This window comes from Staurois parvus, unplaced genomic scaffold (assembly GCF_062004578.1).
Source record: "Staurois parvus isolate SC_StPar_1 unplaced genomic scaffold, SC_StPar_1.0 ptg000102l, whole genome shotgun sequence".
In the NCBI taxonomy this organism is placed as follows: domain Eukaryota; kingdom Metazoa; phylum Chordata; class Amphibia; order Anura; family Ranidae; genus Staurois; species Staurois parvus.
Genome location: NW_028317898.1, coordinates 1,226,834 through 1,243,605, shown reverse-complemented (window position 1 = coordinate 1,243,605; position 16,772 = coordinate 1,226,834). Strand labels below are relative to the sequence as shown.

Below are 16,772 nucleotides of genomic sequence, written 5' to 3'. Positions count from 1 at the left end.
CTGACCCATCCCTGCAATCCCCACATACTGACCCATCCCTGCAATCCCCACATACTGATCCATCCCTGCAATCCCCACATACTGACCCTTCCCTGCAATCCCCACATACTGACCCTTCCCTGCAATCCCCACATACTGACCCATCCTCCCATCCACCACATACTGACCCATCTTTGCAATCCCCACATACTGACCCATCCCTGCAATTCCCACATACTGACCCATCCCTGCAATCCCCACATACTGACCCATCCCTGCGATCCCCACATACTGACCCATCCCTGCGATCCCCACATACTGACCCATCCCTGCGACCCCCACATACTGACCCATCCCTGCAACCCCCAACATACTGACCCTTCCCTGCAATCCCCACATACTGACCCATCCCTGCAATCCCCACATACTGACCCATCCCTGCAATCCCCACATACTGACCCATCCCTGCAGTCCCCACATACTGACCCATCCCTGCAGTCCCCACATACTGACCCATCCCTGCAGTCCCCACATACTGACCCATCCCTGCAATCCCCACATACTGACCCATCCCTGCAATCCCCCCATACTGACCCATCCCTGCAATCCCCACATACTGACCCATCCCTGCAATCCCCACATACTGACCCATCCCTGCAGTCCCCACATACTGACCCATCCCTGCAGTCCCCACATACTGACCCATCCCTGCAGTCCCCACATACTGACCCATCCCTGCAGTCCCCACATACTGACCCATCCCTGCAATCCCCACATACTGACCCATCCCTGCAATCTCCACATACTGACCCATCCCTGCGATCCCCACATACTGACCCATCCCTGCGATCCCCACATACTGACCCAGCCCTGCAGTCCCCACATACTGACCCATCCCTGCAATCCCCACATACTGACCCATCCCTGCAATCCCCACATACTGACCCATCCCTGCAGTCCCCACATACTGACCCATCCCTGCAGTCCCCACATACTGACCCATCCCTGCAGTCCCCACATACTGACCCATCCCTGCAGTCCCAGCATCGACCCTCCGCACAGTAGTGTATTTTACTTTTTTGCTGCCCTAGGCAAGACTAAAATTGAGCACCCCCCATCTACATTTATCTCTCCCCTTGCTGTTTAAGATCCACCTCTTCAGTACAGGAGCATGATGGAGGGCAGTGTGACATGGCAGGGGGGGGTCGTGGGACAGGAGGGGGTCAGCGTGATGGGGGGCAGCAGGACAGGAAGGGGGCAGCAGGAGAGGAGGGGGGCAGCAGGAAGGGGGAGTATGCCATCGAGACAGGTAGGAGGGTAGCAGGACAAGAGGGAGGCATCATGACAGGGGGAGGGCAGCATGATGGGGGGTAGCATGATGGGTGGGGAGACAGGTGGGGGCAGAGGGACAGGAGAAGTGCAGTGGGACAGGAGGAGGAGCACAGAGGGACAGATGGGGGGCATGGGACAGGATCGGGGCAGCGGGACAGGAAGAGCGCAGAGCAACAGGTGAGGGGCAGTGAGACAGGAGGAGCGCAGAGGGACAGGTGAGGGGCAGCGTGACGGGGGGCATGGGACAGGATCGGGACAGGAGGAGGAGTGCAGAGGGACAGGAGGAGCGCAGAAGGACAGGTGAGGGGTAGTGGGACAGGAGGAGCTCAAAAGGAGAGGTGGGAGCCAGCGTGATACGGGGCATGGAACAGGAGGAGCGCAGAGGGACAGGTGAGTGGCAGTGGGACAGGAGGAGTACAGAGGGACAGGTGAGGGGCAGCATGACGGGGCATGGGACAGGATCGGGGCAGCGTGACAGGAGGAGCGTAGAGGGACAGGTGAGGGGCAGTGGGAAAGGAGGAGCGCAGAGGGAAAGGTGAGTGGCAGTGGGACAGGAGGAGCTCAGAGGGACAGGTGGGGGGCAGCGTGACAGGGGGCATGGGACAGGATCGGGGCAGCGGGACAGGAGGAGCGCAGAGGGACAGGTGGGGGGCAGCGTGACAGGAGGCATGGGACAGCATCGGGGCAGTGGGACAGGAGAAGCGCAGAGGGACAGGTGAGGGGTAGTGGGACAGGAGGAGCACAGAGGGACAAGTGAGGGGCAGTGGGGACAGATGGGGGGTAGTGGGACAATGTGGGGGGACAGGAGGGGGGAAGTGGAACAGGTGTGGGAAAGGGTGACAGGAGGGGGCAGCGTGACAGGGGGCAGTGTGACAGAGAGGGGGCAATGGTACGGGGGAGGGAAGTGGTGGGGGGCTGTGTGTCGGGGGGACAGGAGTGGGGAAGCACCAGTCCTCCAAGCTCTTACCTGTCCAGCAGGGGCTCCTCCAGACAGTGTCAGGATCACTCCAGGAGGGACGCTTGTGTCCCATATCCCTCAGGATCTCCGGCGGCGGCTGCAAAAGAGCGGGGGGCCCCTACACCCTGACCTCGTTCTTTTCTTTTTCCTCCTCCGCCGTCACCTTCTGGCCATTCTGCACGTCCCAGCGTACACTGACAGTGGGCCCCGCCCTCACACGCTCTGGGCGCACACCAGGGATCCGCCCACCACTCTTCTCTCCTCTGCAGCCGGTCCCTTAGCCCGGGTGACCCTCCTTGTGTGTCGGCTTGGCTGTACACTCACAAATGGCAGCCCTGTTGCTGACACACACAGTGTCCCTTCTGCCTGGGGGGCGTGCCGCCCCCTGTAAACTGCCACCCTAGACAAACGCCTTGTTTGCCTCATGGCAGATACACCCCTGCCTCCTCACCACCCCCCAACACTAACACAGTCCCATCCCTGCAACCAAAATCAGAACATTGACCCTCCTGGAGCCTTTTGCCAGGAAATTCCCTCGTAGACATTCCTCACCAGAACACGTAACCTGTATGCATAGCCAAAACTTTTTTTTCTGTTCTTGGTTAAGTGGGAAGGATCGGCGCCCCTGTTGTGTTTTATTGTTTTTTTTTTCGCACTGGGGAGAGTCTCTATTTTTCTTGATGGCTGTTGTCACTGAAGCAGAACATTATGAGAAATGTAAAATTGTAAAGTTGTTCCCAGAAAAGGAATAGAGAAGTCCTCCAATGCAGACATTTGTTCTACTCTATCCAAAAGTGAAAACGATTTGGCTATAGATACAGTTAACTCCATTTAATCCCTCATTATATGTCACTTACTGTTACCTGGATATAGAAGGTGAATCTCCCCAGGGGGAACACAGATCGCAATAACAATTTCATAGGGAATCTAACCCATGACTTGCTTCCATTGTGAGGATGTTTTAAGAGATCAATAGGAAGGATTTTCCCAACAAAGCTTGAATGATGATCCACCAGGCCAGAGAAAACCTGGTGTTTGGTGACAGGTGCATCAGTTTGTCCCGAGATTGAACCGATTTGTCCCAGGATGAACTAGCAAAAGAAAAGAGAAATCATTTTCCTAATGACACCAGTGTAATGGAAATTATTTTTGACTCCAATTTAAGGCTCGTTCACACTTGACTGTTTTACCAACGCTTGCCAAATGCCCCTATAGCGTTTGGCATGTGTTGGTCCGGCGTTTGCGGAGCGTTTTTTAACGCTCGGAAAATGCCGCATGCGCGGTTTAGCGGCGGTTGCTAGGTGTTTTCCGAGCATTAAAAATGCCCCACAAACGCCTATAATGAAGTTTGAATGGTATTACCGCTCCGCAAACACCCCGCAACCGCACCGCAAACGCCAGTCGCGCGTTTGCGGAGCGGCACCATAGACTAGAATAGGAGGCTTCAACGCCTCCTGACTCGACCAGAGGCGTCTGTTTTGCCTCGATGCTAATGCTCCCGTTAGAACAGCACCATGTGCTGCAATGTGCAGAATTGTCCGAGGCGTTTGGGAAGAGGTAAAAATGCTTTCCAAACGCCTCTCTTCCGCCTGCACACAACGCTAGTGTGAACGTAGCCTTACTGGCAATTTTTCCACTGACATCCACGTATGTGAAAAATATTACCAAAGGGATGCTCACATAAGGGGAATTATTTTCCCACTGACACCAATGTAATTATTTTTTTTTTTGCACACTGTCACTGGTATGTTGGTGGGGAATAGTTTTCCCATTGACACCAGTATAAAGGGCATTATTTTACAATCTTTACCAATTTAAAGTAGCAGGAAAATTGTTATATACACGCACACACACGCACACGCACATGCACACACGTGAAAAGGGAGTTCTTCATTGCTGTGCTGTCAGTGTGTGGTGATTTCATGTGGTCTTCCTTCCAATGTGAGGTTTCCCATCCACACCAAATAAACCCCTTCCCACCGGCTGTACACTTATGTAGCAACACACTGACACCAGTGAAACAGGAATTATTTTCCCATCTACAGCAACTTGAGAGCATTATATTCCCAGTGACATCGATGTAAGTCACATGTACAAGCAGGCATTATATTTTAACCGACATCAATGTATGAGGAATTATTTTCCCACTGACATCAATGTTAGGCACATTGGGGAGATCCAGATTGCCTTTAAAACATCTGCACATAATTAAGTAAGCCTCGTAAAGTTCCAAAACATGCAACAAACTTGGGTAGTTCCTATTTTGGGAATTTTCAAATGTAAGAATTACTGACAGTTTGTAGATAACGTATCAGGAGGTAATTAAAACCACCTCCAATTTGGTGTACAGAGACAGGCCAGACCATGTTTGCCCTGCAAAGCTGTTGTGAATGTTACGCTTCCTCCTTAGGGCTTGCTGGTTGCTAGAATGCTGGAGGCTGCTGCTATCCTAGCAACCAAGGATGCATCTCTGGCTCCATTCAGCTGACAACCAGGAGATTCTCCAGGTGACAGCTGATTGTAAATGAAGGGGCTAAGAATGCCGGCTGATGTAATAAACCAAATATGGCTATGGCACTTTTTGAACAATGACATCAGTCAGCATCCCCAGCACCCCAACCCTTTGTTTACATTCAATTGTAGGCTGGGGAACATTCCAATCATCAGCTGAATGGGGCGAGGGATGCGTAATTATTTGCTAAGGCACTGCCTACTGCACACCTAACAGCATCTTACCAACTAATGGCACTGTGCGGCTCAGGAGCTCAGTATGGACTGAGGAGAGGGTGTCCGCAGTTTGTACACTGTGGCCTCATTGCTGCACCCCTCACCATGCCTCTATGTGACACATTGTTGTGCCTGTTTCTTACGTTTACAAAAATGGCAACTGTCCCATTTTATAGCTAGTTTTAAAGAATAAGTTCACCTCTAAAAAAATAAAATAAATAAATAATACATGCACATCTTTTTGTAGGTAAGAAAATTTGCATTTATTAGAAAGCATTGCTCCTGCAATCAGCAGATCGCAGGTGCTATGCAGGACTTCTGCAGACTTGTCAGTGTATGTGTGCTTTTACTCCGTACGGGCAAGCAGATACACACTGACGGGAAGAGACAACGAACTATCACAGTGCTCAACAGTGCTGTGGTAATTCACTGAGGACTACAAGCCGAGAGTGTAGTTTCCCATTCACAGAATTCTGTGACTGAATGACACTGCCGGGCGGGTGAGCAATAGGTATCCTGTGCCTATTATGTGGTATAGGTATCCTAATTAAGGAAGCTGCTTACACCAAAAAACGTGTATCTCCTCTCAACTGAAGGATCAACAGTTATTAAAGCTAAAATTATTATTATTATTATACAGTATTTATAAAGCGCCAATAGTTTGCTCAGCGCTGTACATTACAAAGGGGGACAGAACATGTGACAGAACAATACCAATACAATGTGATACACGAGGGGTTCGAGGGCCCTGCTCTTTCGAGCTTACAATCCTAATTAAGGAAGCTGCTTACACCAAAAAACGTGTATCTCCTCTCAACTGAAAGATCAACAGTTATTAAAGCTAAAATCAGTGCTACCCATAAATCAGCATAATTAACAATGTGTCTCATTAATAAAATCATACAAGTTAGGCCTCGTTCACACTATACGTGCAGAAAAACTGATGGGAAAGATTTCCCTCGCAGAGCACAAATTTACATCTGTTTTCATACGCATATCAGTGAGTTTTATACAGGGAATAGGGCACATTGAGAACTATTGTTTTCTTTGTACCCTTGCAGAACGTATGCAGAAAAACTCAGAAAGGTATATAGAAAAAAATGGCACGAACAAGGCCTTAGGTTCTATGACTATTCGTTACAATGTAACATGACAATATAAATACATGCAATAAAGGAAAAAAATAAATTAAGATTAAAATGATAAAAAAACTTAAAAATATATATATTAATAATATATATTTTAATTATTATTTTTATTTTCATTTTTAGTAATTTTTTTATATTTTTTTTTTTTTTTATTGCATTTATTCACATTGTTGCATTACAGTTTTACAAATAGTCACAGAACTTTATTGTTGCATGATTTTATAAATGAGACACATTGTTAATTATGTTCATTTATGGGTGGTGCTGCACTTGCTTAATTTTGGGGATTTGCTGTTTTTGCCGCCCTTCGTCAGACCCCTGGTCACACTTTTTTCTGATCTGCCTATATGAAATCTTAGGAGTCTTTTAGTTGAATCCCATGGTCAAAAATGAAACTGCCCAGAGACAATACATTCTTTCTCCAGTTTTGACATTTGTAACCAAAAGATGACAAGCCTGCCCACCACGACAAGGTAGACTCTTTCAGGGCAGGACCTACACTAAACTACACTACGCTAACCTACTCCATGCTAGTCATCGTATTCTTAGTGTTAGATGCCTGATTGTAATAAGCCTCATCCTAGAACCTTCCATCTTCCTCTCCAGACTTGTTTACTAAGATCTACATAAGAACAACCCTTTTCATTCACAAAACAGAGAACAGACTTGAAATGGTTGTTGCTGTTCTCTTATGGTGGGTGATGCAGTGGTCAGCAATGATCACCTGTAATGTCCCGACACATTTCCCCTTCTTTAATCAATGCAGAGCTCTCTTCCACATAGATGCCTTCAGTCTGAAAGGTCTAAAGCCATTTAATTGTAGTGAAGTTTATTCACAGAGAACTGCCTTTGTCGCCCTCCTCATCCTACCAGTCCTCAGTTTTACTGACATAGAAAAATGCTCACAATAGTGTGTTACAATAAATAATTGGATGTTAAATAAATAAATTAGGTTTTTTTTAGAATTACAATTCCAAAACATCTGAATAGAGCCCATGGCAGCAACAGGGGGAATGAAAACCCTCAGTGTACTGTGGTCACCCCCTGAAGGAGGACACCCCACCCACATTCCACCTATCAGGCCATGCACAACACCCCAGTTATCCCACCAGACCGCACCCAACTGGGAGGAGGTGCAATCAATCCTGAACTTTGTGAACCCAACAGGAAGGCCGAGACTTCCTCAGAGCTATGCACCACCAACATTCCTGTCCTGCCGCAGTTTCAGAACTTCCCCGAGAGGTAGCCTCACTCCATTCCTTCAGGCACAGAGTGTCTACACTCCGCCTAAAAAAAAACCTGTGCTAATACACTATTATGAGCATTATTTATTAATTATATTAATAAAAGGTAATTTTATTTTGGTTTATTCACATATATTATGGATTGGCAATATGAGATTATTAGTATACAGTATTTGATTAAGGGTTTTGTATATTAAAATATTTTTTATATACATGTACTTATTTTTTATATACATATAATTCTGTATACTAATTTTTATATTAATTGCATCAGGTTGGTATCACCCGTTTTTTTTGAGGATTAGGGGGTGAGTTTTTTTATTTTTTTATCTAGTGTATTTTTATCAAATTTATAATTATTTAGATTATTAAAGGTTTTTTGAGGCTGTCCAATTTATACTGTCCAATAATGATGTTGGGAGCCATTAAGGGATATATACTATATAGTGCCATTAAGAAGTACTGCCTTGTGATCTATACGGTCTGTGGAAAGGCTTCTTTTCACTGCGAGTCCGACGGTAGGGTTGCCTAGTTACCATTCGGACTACACTAGTATGGCAGTGGTTGTCCCGCCCAGCGGTCTGATTGGCAGACCTTCAGCCTATAAAATGGAGTACTGTCTACCAATAACGCAGTCCTGAAGAAGTCAATCGCATTCCTGTTCAAAATGCATGCTATTCTTTGCGGTGCAATTTGCGTCCATACATTTTGTATGGACGCCAATGGCATAGCAAAGTATCGGTAATTGGTAACGGCGAGTACTTGAGCGACAGTATCGATATCACACTTGCATCCCTAGTTAGGATATGACAGTGCTGTATCTGATGAATGTTAGACAATGTGGCCAGTAGATTAGATCCATCAGCATTTAGAGCCCGAAATTCAAATGTTGGAATTGTGTCCCTGGTGGTGGGTGTTTATTGGCTAGAATAGTTTTCTCACACCTTTATTTCCACAATCTACCTGACTCACTTACCTCACTCCTGATGCTGCTGACAACCGCCAATAATCCAGACGGTACGGCTTTATTCTTTCATGCACAAATCTGAGGCCGCAGAACTGAAAGCAAATGCTGCACAAAAAATAGATGACTGGAGTGTTAACTAGTGGATGTGTATTTCTTATTTCTGAAAGATAAAGATCTCGTGTAGGGCCAGTTCACACCACAAAACGCACTCTGGATGCATTCCGGACACGTTTTTGCTTACAGTTCACACCACACTCTGTTGTGGTGCAGTTTTGATGCAGTTTGCCATGTTCCAGTATGGTTCTGTTTAGAACAAAATGCAGCATTTTCTCTTTTTTTCCTGCACCAGAAGCTGAAATAGTCTGTGGGATTTGCAGTGTGCATAGAACAGTGCGTATGATCACAACTAGTGCGCATGCTTGTTTCAAACAAACAAGTGGGGGGGAGCATAGGTATGGGAGCTCATGGAGGATGTAACAAGGAAGCAGAAAAACACAGTAAGAAATGATGTAATAAAAAATAGATTATTACAGGGCTATGAACTAGAGGATGTGTTTTTGGATTTTTTCTGAATAATAAGGATATTGTTTGTTTAGTGTCACAAAATAAAATCCGTCCTCCTCCTTCCCTTTATAGCCGGCCAATCCTCTCCTTTTTTGTAAGATGTTAAAAATGTGATACTAAGCTTTGGAGTAAAAAAATGTGTTAACCTTAAAAATGTATTTTTACTGTTTCAAATCTCCATTTGTTTTTTGTGATTGGGCCGTGGGCTGTGTAGTGTGTGTAGAGCAGCGTACATGGCCATAACTAATATTCACTGCTATTTTCACATGAATAGAAGTCTGGGGGATAGGAGACATTCAGGAGTTAATGGCGGATGTCACAAGAAGGCAGATACACAGTAAGAAGCAATTTAATGGAAAATAGATTATGGGAGCATTAACTAGTGGATGTTTAATCTATATATATATATTTTTTGTGGAAAATAAAGATATCATTTAGTGTCACAAAAAAACAGGCCCCTCCCCTCCTTATAGTCGGCCAATCACGCTCCTTCCTTGGGAGATGTTAAAGTGACACTCCTGAGATGGGCTATGGGATTTGCAGTGTGCATAGAACAATGCACATGATCGCAACTAGTGTGCATGCTTGTTGCAAAGAAACAGGTGAGGAGGAAAAGCATAGGTGTGGGAGCTCATGAAGGATTGGGGAAAACCTCCTGCACTCAATCCTACTAAACTAAAAATAAGCTGCTACACCTGCACCTTATTACCGAAAGTGAAAAACCAAAATATAACAATAAGTGCAGCGCTCTGGTGAAAACAAACTAAATCTCAACATAAACGACATGTGACATAATGGTGGAACAAACCGTGAATCTTAATGAGAATGAATGCTAAAACAGTGCAACATCACAGGATATTGTGCATATGGTGGAAATGACTAATATTAAGCCCCCTAATACAGGGATATACCCTATAAAACAAGTGCTCTGTGTCAACACACTTTATTCATACCATAAATAAACCGCTGAAATCAGAAAATATATATATATATATACAGCAAGTGAATATAAATGAACACATCACTGAAAGTAATATCTCATAAACAAAACGTGCCACCAGTGTCCACAACAATAAATGCAATCATGCAGGTGAATCTTGTGCGTTTGTAGGCTCTGGTGATGACTCCACACAGCTAGATTAGCTCCTCACCTCCTTGCTGTGACCCTAAAAGGGCCTAAATGCCTTATGGATCACTCCTGGATCCCCCTTGGGTTAAAGTGTATCCTCTAGGAATATCCTAAATGGCTGTTATTCAGAAAAATCATCTCCCACATGGTCCACAAAGAGAAAATCCTCCATAGTGTATTATCATTTATTAACACAGTAATTAAAATAATATACACAGGACACTCACATGATATATCTTCTTCTATACAGCATTTTGAACCTCATGTATGGGTGTACTTGCATGGGTTCTTTAGGGAGTCCAAAGATGGCGTCCGCACCGAAAATGACGTCACCTACGCCTTGCATCACCTCTCATGTGACTTCCTCAGGGACCCTGACACCATTATGTCACATGTTGTTTATGTTGAGATTTAGTTAGTTGTCACCAGAGCGCTACACTTATTGATTGTTATAGCTCATGAAGGATGTTACAAGGAAGCAGAAAAACACAGTAAGAAATGATTTTATGAAAAATAGATTGTTACATTAACTAGCTGATGTGTATTGGATTTTTTTCTGAATAAGGATATTGTTTAGTGTCACAAAAAAAATCTGGCCTCCTCCTTCCCCTTATAGCCAGCCAATCCTCTCCTTTTTTGTTAGATGTTAAAGAAGTGACACTAAACTTTGGTTTAAAAAATGTGTTGTTAACCCAAAAAGTAGTTTTTACTGCTTCAAATCCCAATTTTTGTTTTTTCTGTGAGTGGGAAGTGCAGTGTATGTAGAGCAGTGTACATGGCCATAACTAATATTCACTGCTCTTTCTAAATAAACAGAAGTGAGGGGGATAGGAGACATTTGGGAGTTAATGGCGGATATCACAATGATACACAGTAAGACACAATTTCTTGAAAAATAATTTTTTTTTTTTTTGTTAAATCAAGATATCATTTAGTTTCAGGAAAAAAAAATCTGACCTCCTCCCCTAATAGCCAGACTATCGCGTTCTTTTCTTGCAAGATGTTAAAGTGGCACTCCAGTGTGCATAGAACAGGCGTATGATCACAACTAGTGTGCTCATTTCAAACAAACAAGTGGGGGGGAAAGCATAGGTGTGGGAGCTCATGAAGGATGTTACAAGGAAGCAGAAAAACACAGTAATAAATTGTTTAATGAAAAATAGTTTATTACAGGGCCATTAATTAGTGGATGTGTACAATTATAAACAACAAATTCTCGCACAGTCACAAATGCTACTAAAAATATTCCCTTCTTGTGTCAAATACAAAACTATATATCAGAAAGCAGTTCACACTAACACATACTCATGATGTGCGTGGATTCTAATACATAAAACACACAGTGCCGCGCTCTCTTTTAGTATGTGAGAGCAAACAAATTATGTTATAAAACAGTGAACATATGTGAAAAAGTCTCTAAGTATAAAGTTTTTCTTCAACTTGAAACAAACTTCACAATTTCATATCTTCATGCAATATAAATCCTCCACCACAAACGCCAGATGTGCCCTCACCAGGGGTTTTTGACCTCACATATAGTTTGTTCAAAAAACGCTTGTGTTCCTTGAGGTGGACATAAATGGTCAGATGTATCCTGAAAAAGGTATCTTCCTCCAAAGATTAAAGGGATCGGTGATCTTTCCTCTTCCATTTAGCATACATGTAAAAAAACGAGTAAAACACAATAGTGCGTTATCCTTTAAAACACATGACTTTACTAAAAGCATAAAAAGTGGCCAGTCACATAGTACAGGTACTAGATCGCACCAGATATATGCGCATTTAAAACCTGCAATACTCTTGTATGAGCAAGCAAAGGAAACTCCACTCCTGAAATGTAACAATGTGGTTGTAACGATGAAGGGGGGGCTTGGTGACGTCATGAAGCTCGCTGTTCATCGTTACAACCACATTGTTACATTTGAGGAGTGGAGTTTCCTTTGATTGCTCATACAAGAGTATTGCAGGTTTTAATTGCGCATATATCTGGTGCGATCTAGCACCTGTACTATGTGACTGGCCACTTTTTATGCTTTTAGTAAAGTAATGTGTTTTAAAGGATAACGCACTATTGTGTTTTACTCGTTTTTTTATCATGTATGCTGAATGGAGGAGGAAAGATTAAAGGGATCGGTGATCTTTGGAGGAAGATTCCATTTTCAGGATACATCTGACCATTTATGTCCACCTCGAGGGACACATGCGTTTTTTGACCAAACTATATGTGAGATCAAAAACCCTGTTGAGGGCACATCTGGCGTTTGTGGTGGAGGATTGATATTGCATGAAGATATGAAATTGTGAAGTTTGTTTCAAGTTGAAGAAAAACATTATACTTGGAGACTTTTATTCACATAGGTTCACTTTTTCTTTTTTCACATATGTTCACTGTATTATAACATAATTTGTTTGCTATCACATACTAAAAGCGCGGCACTGTATGTTTTATGAACTAGTGGATGTGTATTGGATTTTTCTGAATGATAAGGATATTGTTTAGTGTCACAAAAAAATCCGGCCTCCTCCTTCCCCTTACAGCCGACCAATCCTCTCCTTTTTAGTAAGATGTTAAAGAAGTGACACTAAACTCTGGTTTAAAAAACATATCCAACTCAAATATGTGTTCTTAAGCCAAAAAAAATCATTGGTGCTCTCAGACCCTCCAAATCTCCATTTTTACTTTTTTTAATTTGTGATCCAACTTCCTGATATGGGCCCTGGGCGATGGGTGATGGGGCGTGCAATGTGTATAGAGCAGTGTACATGGCTACAACTAATATTCACTGCTGTTTTCAAACAAAGAGAAGTGGGGAAAAGGAGAGGTTTAGGAGTTAATGTAGGATGTCACAAGGAGTTTAATTTTCAAAAAGAAGTTGGAGGGAAGGTGTGGAATCTCATGAAGGATGTTACAAGGAACTAGAAAAACACAGTAAGAAATGATTTCCTGAAAAATAGATTACAGGGACAGTAACTAGCGGATGTGTTTGGTTTTTTTTTCTGAATAATAGGGATATTGTTTAGTGTCACAAAAATAAAAAAAAAATCTGGCCTCCTCCACCCCTATAGCCAGCCAATCCTCTCCTTTTTTGTAAGATGTTAACGTTAAGATGTTCTAAAAATGTATACAATAACCCAATAACTTTTTCTGATCCAGATCTCCGTTTTTTTGTAATCCAACTGCCAGCTGTGGGTGACAGGTGGTGGGTTTTGCAGTTTGTATACATAAAATATAATATTATATATAACATTTTCTTTTTTAAACAGAAATGAGAAAAAAAGGAGAGGTTCAAGGGTTAAAGAGGATGTTACATGAAGTCAGAAACACACCATAATATCTTATATTAACTTACCACTATTTTATCTATGTTTAAAAACTAAAATCTATTTTTTTTTTTTTTTGTAATTTTTTTTTTTTTTTTGTAATTTTTTTTTTTTTCCAAACAAAGTGAGGAGAAAAGGACAGATTCAGGAGACAGGGAAGATGTCAGAATCAGAAACACACAGTCTAGAGAGAGCTATGGCTAAAAAATGGACTTTTTTTTCCCCTTTAAGCTAGTAATTAGGGGGAGGTAAGAGAGATGGGCTGTAAACACAAAAAACCCATAATTGCCTGATGTTACTTACCTCATTCGGCCCTTACCTGATGTTACTTACCTCATTCGGCCCTGGGTCTTTTGGCTCCTTGAGGCTTGCTGTACGCTGCCTTTCTTTTGGGCTCTTTGGAGTTCAGGGCATCCAGGAGACCTTCAGCTACCAGCTCTTTGTATTTAGCCCCTTTGCTTGCTCGGGAAGAGCATCGCTGGGTGCTGGTTGTAGGCTCCTGGGATGCCAAGCTGGTGGTGATGTCCCTCCTCTTCACCTTGAGGGCCTTTCCATCTTCAGCCCTCTTCCCAGATGTCTTTGGGAACCTCACTGGATAGTGGAAGATGGGAGCCATGGTGAAGCTAGTAGCCATGTCCAGAAGCTGTCCCAGGGCCTCAGTCTTCTCAGCCTTTCCTCCCTGCAGGTAAGTGACAGCGGCCATGATGTTCTCCTCTCTGTCCTTCCCGGTGCAGTCCGACGATGCGAATCCCAGAAGCAGAAGAGGGTCCGCTGATCCCCAGTTGAAGTCCTCAGCCATCATGATAGCAGAAACGCTGAAATCCACAGAAATCTACAGAAATCCTGGAGCTACAGGTGTCTGTGTCCTCTCAGAAGCACAGCTATCAACAGCGATCAACTGTCACTTTTGGTGTGAGGTTGTTTACTCAAATCCCCCCCCCCTCCCCCCCCCCCCCTCCAACCGACCTGATGCTTAGAAATTCACCTGTTAGCCCATTTGTTTAACACATAAAACCTTATTTTACCCCAAATACTACCAGAAATATTGTTCTATAGACACACACATTAATATTACCATACATTTAGACTAGGCGTGTTTAACCCTTTTTCTGCCAGAGACGTTTTTAGGGTTTTTTTTACACATATTTTAAAAATGAATTAAAGGTGATTACTGAAGATTACAGAAAACCCCCAAACATGATATATTTTCTTGCAGCAGAGACCCTGGCAATTCAAATATCAAAAATTATATCAAAAATTAGACAATTTATGTCACATAATATGTGTGCAATGGTTTTTCAAGCTCAAATTTTTAGTAAAAAATGTCACTAGAGTTCATTTTAGGGCACACAAACACAATATATTCCCCAAATGTTTGGTAAAATATAAAAGATGAAGTTGCACCAGGTAAATAGATGCCCAGTATGTGAAGCTTTAAAACTGAGCGTGCCCATAATACAGACATGTACTTCAGCACCCTATATTTTCTCCAAGGGGACACATTAAAAGCCCCTCCAGGTCATTAGGTTGGAAGTAACTCTGTATAACAGCCCTAAAATGATTGCTGTCACTCTGGCATGTGCAGCAATGCACAACACGTGTAGCACCAGCAATGTTTTCATATGTGGGTGCCATGACCGGTGTGCTCAGGTTGGTATGTACATAGAGGCGGGGGGGGGGGACCTTTTGGAGGTTTAAGTGCTTGGGTGTACGTTTATTTGTTGACACTTTTTATTGATATCACAGAGAGGACACCGTCTCCTATGTGATGTAATGCCTTTGTGACAGGTGCTGCTTCTTCACACATCAGGAGTCTATTTCAGCAGCAAGCCGACAGACAACTTGTGATACATTGTTACATACAACACACTCCCAGCTCCTGGTGTGTACCCCCCCCCCGGCAGTGAGAGGGTTAATGATGCCGTAACAGATGTTGGTGTTTCTGGGGGTTGGAGGGGCATTGGGGGCCTCTTACTATATGGCTGATTCATGATTTGGCTGCCTTGTCTTGGCAGTGTGTATTTCCCTCCTGGGATCCAGTTTGTGTTTTTCTGCTCCTGATAGTTGTCTGTGAGTATGGCTGGGGAAGACAGGAATGGAGGGCACTCACACTCTATTAGTTTCACTGCAGGCAGGTGAGATGTCGGGTCTTTTAGACCCCTGTCACCAGTTACTGTGAGCAGGGAAAGGGCCACGCTCGAAATGCGTTGTCATGGTGACAGTGGAAGCCTCCATCTTGTTTGGTCCAGCTTGCACTCCACCTTGATCCCCGGATCCGGTTAACTTCCTTTGTTGACGTCACTTCTGGTGCACCGCATCCGAGCCCACGCAGGTTACCGAGTGACTCCCAGAATCCTAGTGGACCCAGCCGGAGACCCATTGATGGTGGATCCTTACTAGCGGAGTCACTAGTGGTTATAAAACAGTCCTGTTTGCTGACATGGGCTCACCGCTGACACTCCTGAAGCTCTGTGAGCGTCTATCTCCCTGGAAGGCTTTCCTTTAATGTGCAATGTTGCTGTTTTTATTGAAGTTCATCCTCTCTTGTTCTGACTGGTATATTACCATTGATCAAGCAAGAGAGCACGTGTTTTATCTGCCATAAATATGCTTGTGCCTTGTTATAAACGTTTAGTGCCACAGTGACAGAATTGTTGTTCTGATTTTTGATTTGACATGGTGACTCCTTTATACAAGTCACTTTCCTCGAATCGCTTTTGGGACATTTGGTTTCATGTTTGCTTTTTTCACCACTCTTGGTGATTTTCATGCGAAGCAGCTGAGGACTAGCAGCCACTTTAGACAATCATTCTATGTATACCTCACTGCCCAGCCTTAGCGCCTAAACTTCAGGATATATATCCAAATTTATTCTGCAGAAGGGCAATGACCCCAAACATACATCCAATGTCATTATAACCATCTTTACTGTAAAGAAGAACAAGGAGTCCTGGAAGTGATGGTTTGGCCCCCACAGAGCCCTGATCTCAACCTCATCAAGTCTGTTTGGGATTACATGAAGAGTCAGAAGGATAAAGGGCAGCCTACATCCACAGAGGATATGTGGTTAGTTCTCCAATCTGTTTGGAACAACCTACCTGCCGAGTTCCTTCAAAAACTGTACAAGTGTACCTAGAATTGATGCTGTTTTGAAGGCAAAGGATGGTCACACCAAATATTGATTTAATTTGGATTTCTCTTTGGTTCATTTACCTTCCATTTTGTTATTTGATAAAAATAAACTATTAACACTTCTATGCCTGAAAGAATCCATAGTATAAGTAAACCCTCTTCTTGTAAAACAGCCCATTCGGTTTGAAATATGAATGAAAGGCAAAACATTTATGTATACATATAGAAAAAGTGAAAATATTTCTTCTGTTCTCAGCTGCATAAGGAACTC

General features: G+C 43.5%; 1 long non-coding RNA gene across 2 annotated transcripts in view; it reads right to left on the bottom strand.

The window, feature by feature from the left end:
* Positions 1-16,772, bottom strand: part of LOC149467738 (uncharacterized) — a 94,359-nt gene that overhangs the window by 34,998 nt on the left and 42,589 nt on the right. The window contains exon 1 of one of the 2 annotated variants that reach the window (XR_016311849.1): positions 2,279-2,364. The exons of the other annotated variant lie outside the window; for it this stretch is intronic. This is a non-coding gene — a long non-coding RNA (uncharacterized LOC149467738). Of the gene's footprint in view, positions 1-2,278; positions 2,365-16,772 lie in introns of those variants that run through there. 2 annotated transcript variants of the gene reach the window in all.